Source organism: Quercus robur, chromosome 11 (genome assembly GCF_932294415.1).
Source record: "Quercus robur chromosome 11, dhQueRobu3.1, whole genome shotgun sequence".
In the NCBI taxonomy this organism is placed as follows: Eukaryota; Viridiplantae; Streptophyta; class Magnoliopsida; order Fagales; family Fagaceae; genus Quercus; species Quercus robur.
The window spans coordinates 39,149,046-39,159,010 of record NC_065544.1 but is presented as its reverse complement, the minus strand read 5'-3'; positions in this window follow the sequence as shown (position 1 = coordinate 39,159,010).

Here is a 9,965-nt window from a genome sequence, read left to right as displayed (position 1 = left end):
ACAGTGAAAGTCCAAATGGCCTAGAGATATAGCCGAGGACGATTCTGTCCTCGACATCCCAAGACGCTCCTAGAAAAAAAAAAGCGAGTATGGTATAGGAGCGGTGCATGGAAAAGCCAAACACCTCCGCATTAATGTGGAAAGGACCCTTAGATAGTGTGGCGACAAAGGACAAGGGAAAAGCAACCATTACTGCAATTAAGTACTCTGCGCCTGACAGAGCAATACTTTTCAGTTTTTACAACCACCCCCAACCACTTTGGATATGGGCTGATAGGACAAGTATCAACCCTAAAAAGTTGAACCTACACGTGGACGTAGGAAGGAAGGAAAAGGCTAGTATAAAAAGGAAAGAGAAGCAATTAAGAAAGGGGGGGACATATCGTCTCCCAGACCATTGAATCCTAAAAAAGGGAGAATAATAAGAACACAAAGCTCCTCGGATGAGGTCTAAGGACTGGAGCCGCTCAGGCCGTGCCAGGGGAAAAGTCTTATTAGATACGCTAAGTTCACCCTCGTGCGACTACCATGAACACCATGACCAACCACTGTCCGATGACCAAGGCCTAGCCTTTCAGCTCACACTCTACAAATTTTATTATTTGGGCCTTAAACTTTCGAACCCAATAAACCAATTGGGGTCGTTACAAATTGAGTCCTTACAATTGGCGCCGTCTGTGGTAGGATCGAGCTCCTGTCAAACAAGGGACTGCGAAAGCCCCTCCATCATTTCTAGCAGATCGCTGTTGTTGCCCTGATATAAAGTCCCACTAAGGGCTATGCTTCGAAATGCCCGTGGCACGGGCAGTTCTAGGGGTTTCCAACATCAAGTCAACGCCCCACACCTCGGCCAAGCCGTCTGTGGGGAAGGCTTGTGCGTTGGCACAGGCGGTGGTAGGATCGAGCCCCTGTCAAACAAGGGACTGCGAAAGCCCCTCCATCATTTCCAACAGGCCGCTGTTGTTGCCCTGATATAAAGTCCCACTAGAGGCTACGCTTCGAAACGCCCGTGGCACAGGCAGTTCTAGGGGCTTCCAACATCAAGTCAATGCCCCACACCTCAGCCGAGGGGCTAGTCCTCGAAACTTAAAGAAAAACTATAAGTTTGAACAGAACCAAGGTATTGCATGGTCATTGGACTCAAACCTATGTGGAAACCAACTACTTAAAGAAAAACTATAAGTTTTGGACAGAACTAAGGTATTGCATGATCCTCGAACTCAAACCTATGGTGAAACCAACTACTTAAAGAAAACTACAAGTTTTGGACAGAACCAAGGTATTGCATGGTCCTCGAACTCAAACCAATGGGGAAACCAACTACTTAAAGAAAAACTAGAAGTTTTGGACAGAACCAAGGTATTGCATGGTCATCGGACTCAAACCTATGGGGAAACCAACTACTTAAAGAAAAACTATAAGTTTTGGACAGAACCAAGGTATTGCATGGTTCTCGGACTCAAACCTATGGGGAAACCAACTACTTAAAGAAAAACTATAAGTTTTGGATAGAACCAAGGTATTGCATGGTCCTCAAACTCAAACCTATGGTGAAACCAACTACTTAAAGAAAAACTACAAGTTTTGGACAGAACCAAGGTATTGCATGATCCTCGGACTCAAACCTATGGGAAAACTAGTTACTAGGAAATGGCTTAAGTCCTAGACAGAGCGGAAATCCTGCGCTGTCCTCGGACCCCCAGTTCTAAGGAAACTAATGCATCCGAGTGTTTGGACCCGGTACAGTTATACCTCGGTCCTAGGGCCGGATGCCAAAAAAGGTTAAGAGTGTTATCAGGAACGTGGCAAAGCGCCATAGTGCTCGGCGACCCTGTCGGATAGTTCATTTTAGGTTATCCATCCTCGGATGATTACCCCATATGCAAGACAGAGCATTCAGCTGTTATCTCGGCTAGTCTTATATGGTTAACCCACTTCAGGTCAGCGTTATTGTGCCTGTTAGTCTTAATAAGTTCAAGGTAATAGCTTTTTGTTAACAAGGGTTTCAGCCTTAAGTATTGTTCACAAAAAAAAAAACACCAGCACATCCATTCACGAAATAACTATTGCAAAAAAGAAAGAATACGTAAAATGGGATAACGTCATCTTTTATTAGACAAAGAAATAGTACAGCGTACAATAAGGGGCTTAAGTAAGCCTATACCGAAAGCTAACTACAAAAGCAAAAAGAAAAGCAAAAAGAAAAAGATACAGGGAAGTGTTAAATCCTTTAAATTCGGCTCTTGCAGCGACTAAGCATGTTAGGATGGCCCCAGTGATGGAAGAGAAGAAGCAGAGGCAAAAGGTGGCACCAGGGAAGGAAGAGAGGAAGAAGCAGTTGAACCTAACCCCTGTACCAGCTCTGACTACAATCAAGCAGGTGTCATATTAGTAGCACTCGAGAGAGAGCGAATGGTACCGACGATGAGAAACCTCAGTGCTGTCGCACCAAAAATCTGATGCGACCTGCACCTGCTTCGGATTTTGGCTGAAGGAAAAAAATGCTCCTTTCTTGCCTTGTTAAGAGGAAGAAGTGTCTTGAGTTTTTGTCTCCCCTGCCCTGACCGGGCCGTCTTGAGTCTCGGGGAAACCCAATGCTTCTAGAGAGGGTGTGGTCTCTTTGCCATCATCCCAGGTTGGCTCAGTCACACTAATAACAAGGGCTATGGGTACAACTAAAAAGTTAGGGATTTGGAAGGCTTAAAGGGTCTGCGAATAAAGAAAATGACCTCCCACTGCACTTCTTATATGGGGAGCAAGCCGGGTGGCATTTATTCTATACAAATCTCTAAGAAAAGCTACAAACGAGATAAGACACACCCAACTCCCAATGCCATCTTCAACCGTTGGATTTGCGTCGCCTTGTAAAGGGAACTTGTTAAAGATGCACCTCGTGCACCGAAACGGCAAGAACGCGACGTGAGTAAAGCTGAGGGAATGTCTCATAACCAGGAGCATGTTCCAAGCAAATGAAGAGGCACCGGCATTGATGAAGGACAAGGCTTGGCAAGCCGTGACATAGGCCCGACGTCACCAAACCCCTCCTCTCCATCCGATGGGCCGGACAGCAGGATTTTGAGGGGCTATTGTGGGCCAAGAGAACTTGTGACCCCGGCCCACTTTACGTTAAGGCCTGAGCTGAAAAGGGACATTGCCGAGGACATATAGTGAAAGTCCAAATGGCCTAGAGATATAGCCGAGGACGATTCTGTCCTCGGCATCCCAAGACGCTCCTAGAAAAAAAAGGCGAGTATGGTATAGGAGCGGTGCATGGAAAAGCCAAACACTGCCGCATTAATCTGAAAAGGACCCTTGGATAGTGTGGCGACAAAGGACAAAGAAAAGCAACCATTACTGCAATTAAGTACTCTGCGCCTGACAGAGCAATACTTTTCAGCTTTTACAACCACCCCCAAATATTTTGGATATAGGCTGATAGGACAAGTATCAATCCTAGAAAGTTGAACCTACACGTGGACGTAAGAGGGAAGGAAAAGGCTAGTATAAAAAGGAAAGAGAAGCAATTAAGAAAGGGGGGGACATATCGTCTCCCAGGCCATTGAATCCTAAAAAAGGGAGAATAATAAGAACACAAAGCTCCTCGGACGAGGTCTAAGGACCGGAGCCGCTCAAGCCGTGCCGGGGGCAAAATCTTATTAGATACGCTAAGTTCACCCTCGTGTGACTACCATGAACACCATGACCAACCACTGTCCGATGACCAAGGCCTAGTCTTTCAACCCACGCTCTACAGATTTTATTATTTAAGCCTTAAACGTTCGAACCCAATAAACCAATTGGGGTCATTACAAATTGAGTCCTTACAGTAGCCATATAGCTGAATATTAAAAGAAAAACATAAGGAACAATACTTAAATTTTGTCCATTAAGATAAGCAGTCATTATTAAATTGCTAATTTAAATTTTAACGTTACCAATAATTTAAGCCAAATATAAATGAGTTATAAGTTACATATATATATATATATATATATATATACCATTTTTTGAACTTAAGGAACTTAAATTTTGTCCTATATATATACCTTTTTTTTTTTTTTTTTTTTTTTTTTTTTTTTTTTGGAGAAATAAACACAAAGACACAAGTACGTTAGTACCACATGCATGGGCCACACAGACTCGTACTCACATCACACAACGTCCGCTATATCCCAAGTACTGCTCATTCTTTTTATTTTAGTTTTTGAATTAGTGGCCTAGCGACTCTTCGTGGTGCCCATATTGTAAAACATGCCTATCAAATATTTTTACGAGAATACTAAGTATTTTTAACACACACATCGAGAGAGGAGAGAAAGTTTTTTAAAGAAACTTATAGTGGTGTATATTCAAAAGGGCCTAACTTTTGAATACACAACACAAGTTTTAAACCTCTTTAACTCACACTCATTTTCCAATGTGAAATTAACTTACTATTTTTTTTTTTTTTAGAATACTAAGTATTTTTAACACACACACACTGAGAGAGGGGAGAAGGTTTTTTAAAGAAATTTACAATGGTGTATATTCAAAAGGACCTAACTCTTAGATACACAGCACAACACATGAGTATCAAGTATTGGTATTAATATCCTTGCTTCCTAAGTATTTCAATTAGCTTAACTGGTAAAAATTTTTACAATTGAATAAAAGATCTGAAATTCAATCCTCGCATATACCAAAAACCAATTGGTGTCACTAATGACAAAGAGTTATCATCAGGAGCGGACGTCATAAGTTGAAATTCTCTTTCAAAATGTGTGTGTATATATTTTAAGAATCTAATTTTTGTATTTTTAAAATATGTCCAAAGATGTGTTTATGAATTAAATAATAAATAATATTTAATTGACATAAATTTTGATAGATGTATTTACTATTAGAACATATAGATCATTTAATCTAACGGTAAGATTTTCTTTTCAAGAAAATGTTAATTTTTTTGAAAGAGTTCAACCAATTTTTTTTTTTTTTTTTTTTTTTTATTTTACTTAGTGCTAATTAAATAGGTAACAGCTTCACCCAATTATAGACACATATACAAGGATTAGTAGCTTAAATTTCAACTTATTTTTTCCCCCATCAAAATAGCTATTACAAATGAAAGATATATATTTAGTAATAATTATCATTGATCAAGACCTTTGTAACTCAATTGGTGTTTTTTTTTTTTTTAGTTCCAATGATAAATAATTAACACATCATTTTAACTTCCAACTAGGAGTATAAATCTGTGCCTTCGTATAGAAGCTAATTATAATGTGGGCTAAGCAGACTCCTGCCCACCTCTAACAAAGGTTGGTGTGCCAAGGGGTGGGCTTTTGATTTGAATTTGCTTGATGGAGGGTCACATTTTATGCAAAGGACTGGGCCTGGGTCGAGTAAAAACTGATCCGAAAGAAATGGGCCTTGAGCTATACTACTAGTGGGATGGGCTTCGATACTTTATCTCCAACACGAGGTATCTCGGCCAAAATGGCCCATTAGCATTAATTTTTGAAATATTTAGCAACAAAGCACTGTTTCGGAAATAATTAGGGAAATACCACTTTTTCTGGTACTCGAGCTTGGTGAGCTCGAGTACCATGTTTTTTTAATCCACCATCGCCCCATATTCAAGGAGCCCTATAGTGGCGTTTTTAATCCCTATAGTGACGTTTTCGGGCCCTATAGCGGCGTTTTTAAGCCTCCATACCAGGTTTAAGGGGCCCTATAGTGACGTTTTCGGGCCCTATAGCGGCGTTTTCCTGCAAATTTTTTTTTATAAGTCCCATAACAGGTTAAGGGGCCCTATAGTGGCGTTTTTAAGCCCTATAGTGACATTTTTGGTCCCTATAGCGGCGTTTTCCTGCAAAATTTTTTTAAAAGTCCCATAACAGGTTCGAGGGGCCCTATAATGGCGTTTTTAAGCCCTATAGTGACGTTTTTGGTCCCTATAGCGGCGTTTTCCTGCAAAAATTTTTTATAAGTCCCCATAACAGGTTCAAGGGGCCTTATAGTGGCGTTTTTAAGCCCTATAGTGACGTTTTCGGGCCCTATAGCGGCGTTTTTTTTTTTTGGAGAAGATGTTTGACCAATGAAAAGATGGTACTCGAGCTCACCATGCTCGAGTACCAGAAAAAGTGGTATTTCCCTAATTATTTCCGAAACAGTGCTCTGTTGCTAAATATTTCAAAAATTAATGCTAATGGGCCATTTTGGCCGAGGTATCTCAATAGTTACTGTTTTTTTACTTATTCTTTTTTCTTTTTCTTTTCTTTTCTTTTTTTTTTTTTTTTTTTTTTTTTTTTTTTTTTTTTTTTTTAAGAAAAGTGGAAAAACTACTTTAGATACTTGAATTTGTACTTCTCTGAATCTATAGCACCTAGTGCATCTTCAAAAAATTTTACAAAATTTAATAAATTTATATTAGATTCTCAAATTTTACTCTAATTAACTAGATACTTCAGTAAATTGTAGAATCAAATGTTAGATTGAGCTGTTCAATTTTTTTGTTGGACATTTACTATCCATTTGAGATTGTAGTAGGAACTAGGAAGTTGAGTTTTGATTGTTATTTTTTTTTTTTTTTGGTGATGAAAGATAAACTGTAAAAAGTTTTGAGAAGTGCTACATTCACAGCATTTTGACAATAAATCATAAGTGGCCAATCACTAAAATTATTTTTTTATCAACCGATAACAGCCAGTAACAACCTGTCATTTAGAATTTGTTATGAAAATGCTGTGGACATAGCGTTTCTAAAAAAAAAAAAAAAAATATACCAAATAGAAATTCTACTCTATCCTAATTTGTGTATATGTATAAAGCTTCCCCTTGGAGACTAAAATTTCGACTCTTACCCCTCACACTCCACAAACACTCATACTTATAAAATAACTATCGCACTAAAGGTAGAGTAATTTTAATTGTAAAGTTTTTGTGAAAAAAGATTTATTACGAATGATGTTATTATTGGGTAAACTACTGTTATAAAGCTCTTTAATAATTTCATATTCAATTGGTAACCAAACCAATAAAAAGCCTTCCATGTGAGAAATATAGAGAAGAAGACATTACAATATAACTACTAATTATTGATATTTTCCTTTATAAATATATTTTTTCCTACTTGAATTCAAATAATCCAATTTATTGTTAATGTTTTAATGTTGTCATTAAGCATCATGTGTCTTTTTTAGGATAAAACCCTATTAACCTAAATGGATCTTTAAAGAGTTTTAGGACAATTTTTTTTAAAAAAAAGGAGCTTCTCAAATCCCCCATAAAAGAGATAATTCTCTAAAAAAAATTTGCTGAACTCCTTTACTTTGCCAATACGTTGCATCGTCCAACCAGTCTTTTAATTTGATAACCATGATACTAATTTTAGATACTAATAAATCTTGAATTAATATACAAATATATATATATATATATATAGAAATTTTTTTTTCCAGGTTGGATATTCAAATCATTTATATTTTTCTAAGGTAAATAGTTGCAATTAACATGTTAAGGGTTTGTTTAAAATCCGCTTATTTTGCTGAAACTTTTTGCTAGAAGTACTGTAGATAAAAATAAAATCTAGTTAAAATAGTACAGTGAGATCCATAAATAGTATCAAAAAGTACAGTAAAACCCATAAATAGTAGTAAAAATAAGCTAAATAGTAAAATAAACTGACTTTTTTAATTTGGAGTCAAACGCACACTAATAATACATTCCTCAATCTTATGAATCTTTTTTCTAACTTTTTAAGAAAGACGCATCTTAAGATAATAAGATTATTGTTTCAAAAAAAAAAAAAAAAGATAATAAGATTACAAAGTAAATATGCTAGATAGTGTTCAACCAAATAGTAATAGTTTAGTCCCAAAATTTTGGGATAAACTATTAATTAGAGATTATTTAATCAAGGTCAATCACTATATTAAGGAATACAAAAATTGCTTTCTTATGGCTCAAATCTTCTGAAGTTCTCTGGTCATGGTATGCACCCCTCCTTCCAGTATGTTTTTCCAAAAGAACACAATGAGGTAATTTTTGTTTCTCTTGTCTTTGATTGTTTTGGGATAAGTTATTCGTGCACTCTCATTCTATTCCTTGCTCTTACAAGGAAAGAAAATGCCATTTGAACTAGAACTCATCAATACAATACAATGTTTGATAGAAAATCAAAAGAGAAAAGATCATGGAAGCCGGCAACAAGGGAGAAGTTGCACCCGCTTCCCATTTCCATTGTGAGCCAGAGAAGGCACTTTTCATTTAGACCTACATAACAAGACCATATCTTCTAGGTAAGACAACTTGCCAAAACTTGTTTAATCTCCACTGAGGAGGCACTTTTCATTTCCCTTTCTCACATCCATGTATTTGTCTTCCTTTTCTGTTTAATATTCAATGCCATCAAATTATATCTTACTTCCTTTAATCTTCATATTGGTGGATTCAACCAAATGTATCTTATTGGTCTTGCTTATAGACACATGGATTATTGTCTACAAGGTATGCACCTTGCTTTTGGCAAATCTGAGCAATCAACCTATACAATTTATAATTAAAAAAAAAAAAAAAAAAAAAAAAAAAAAAAAAAAAACCTCTACCAAACTTTAATCATCGTCTTACTCCTTGTCATTTTTTCTATAATAATCTTTTAATTTGTTAGTGATGTTAATATTTTGCTGTTAAACTGTGATAGGTATATCGGATTCAGAAGCACAATTTTTTGGGGGTTTGGCATTCCAAAAGAGTAAGCATTCTACTCTATGTCATCTTTGCAGAGATACCATTCTGGGGTATCATATCAGGAATTTTGGATCTACTGGAAATATACTGGAAGCTTTAAATCCCATCGGTATCGTGGTAGAATAAATTGCACTCTTAGATTCAAATATTCATAAGTAATTATATACATTCTTCTAGTAAATAAGCATCTGCAGTAATAGAACCTATGGCCGTCCCTAGGCCTAGGCCACCTAGGTCATCGCTTAAGGCCCCCTAAACAAGGCATATTTAGCCAAGATCCCTTTCATTATTAATTGATTTGAAAAAATTCTCAAATTTTACTACAAATATCCGAGATCCCTTTCATTATTAAGTGAATTGAAAATTTTCATGATATTTAGAAAAATTCTCAAATTTTACTCTAATTAACTAGATACCTCAGTAAATTGTAAAATCAAATATTAGATTGAGCTGTTCAATTTTTTGTTGGATATTTACTATCCATTTGAGATTGTAGTAAGAACTAGGAAGTTGAGTTTTGACTATAAAAAGTTTTGAGAAGTATTACATTCACAATATTTTGACAATAAATCACAAGTGGCAAATCACTAAAATTATTTTTTTATCAATCGATAACAGTTAGTAACAACCTGTCATTTAGAATTTGTTATGAAAATATTGTAAACATAGTGTTTCTCAAATTTTTTTTTTTTTTAATACCAAATTGATATTCTACTCTATCCTAGTTTGTATATATATGTGCAAAGTTTCCTCTTGGAGAGTAAAATCTCAGCTCTTACTCTCCACAAATACATACTTATGAAATAACCATTACACTAAAGGTAGAGTAATTTTAATTGTAAAGTTTTTGTGAAAATAGATTTAATACAAATGATGTTATCACTGGTAAATTACTGTTAAAAAGCTCTTTAATAATTTCATATTCAATTGGTAACCAAACCAATAAAAAGCTTTCCATGTGAGAAATATAGAGAAGACATTACAATATAACTACTAATTATTGATATTTTCTTTTATAAATATAATTTTTCATACTTGAATTCAAACAATCCAATTTGTTGTTGTTGTTGTTGTTTTTTTTTTTTTTTTTTTTGAGGGTGAATCCAATTTATTGTTAATGTTTTAATCTTGTCGTTAAGCATCATGTGTCTTTTTTAGGGTAAAACCCTATTAACCTAAATGGATCTTTAAAGAGTTTTAGGACAAAATTTTCAAAAAAAAAAAAGAGCTTTTCAAAC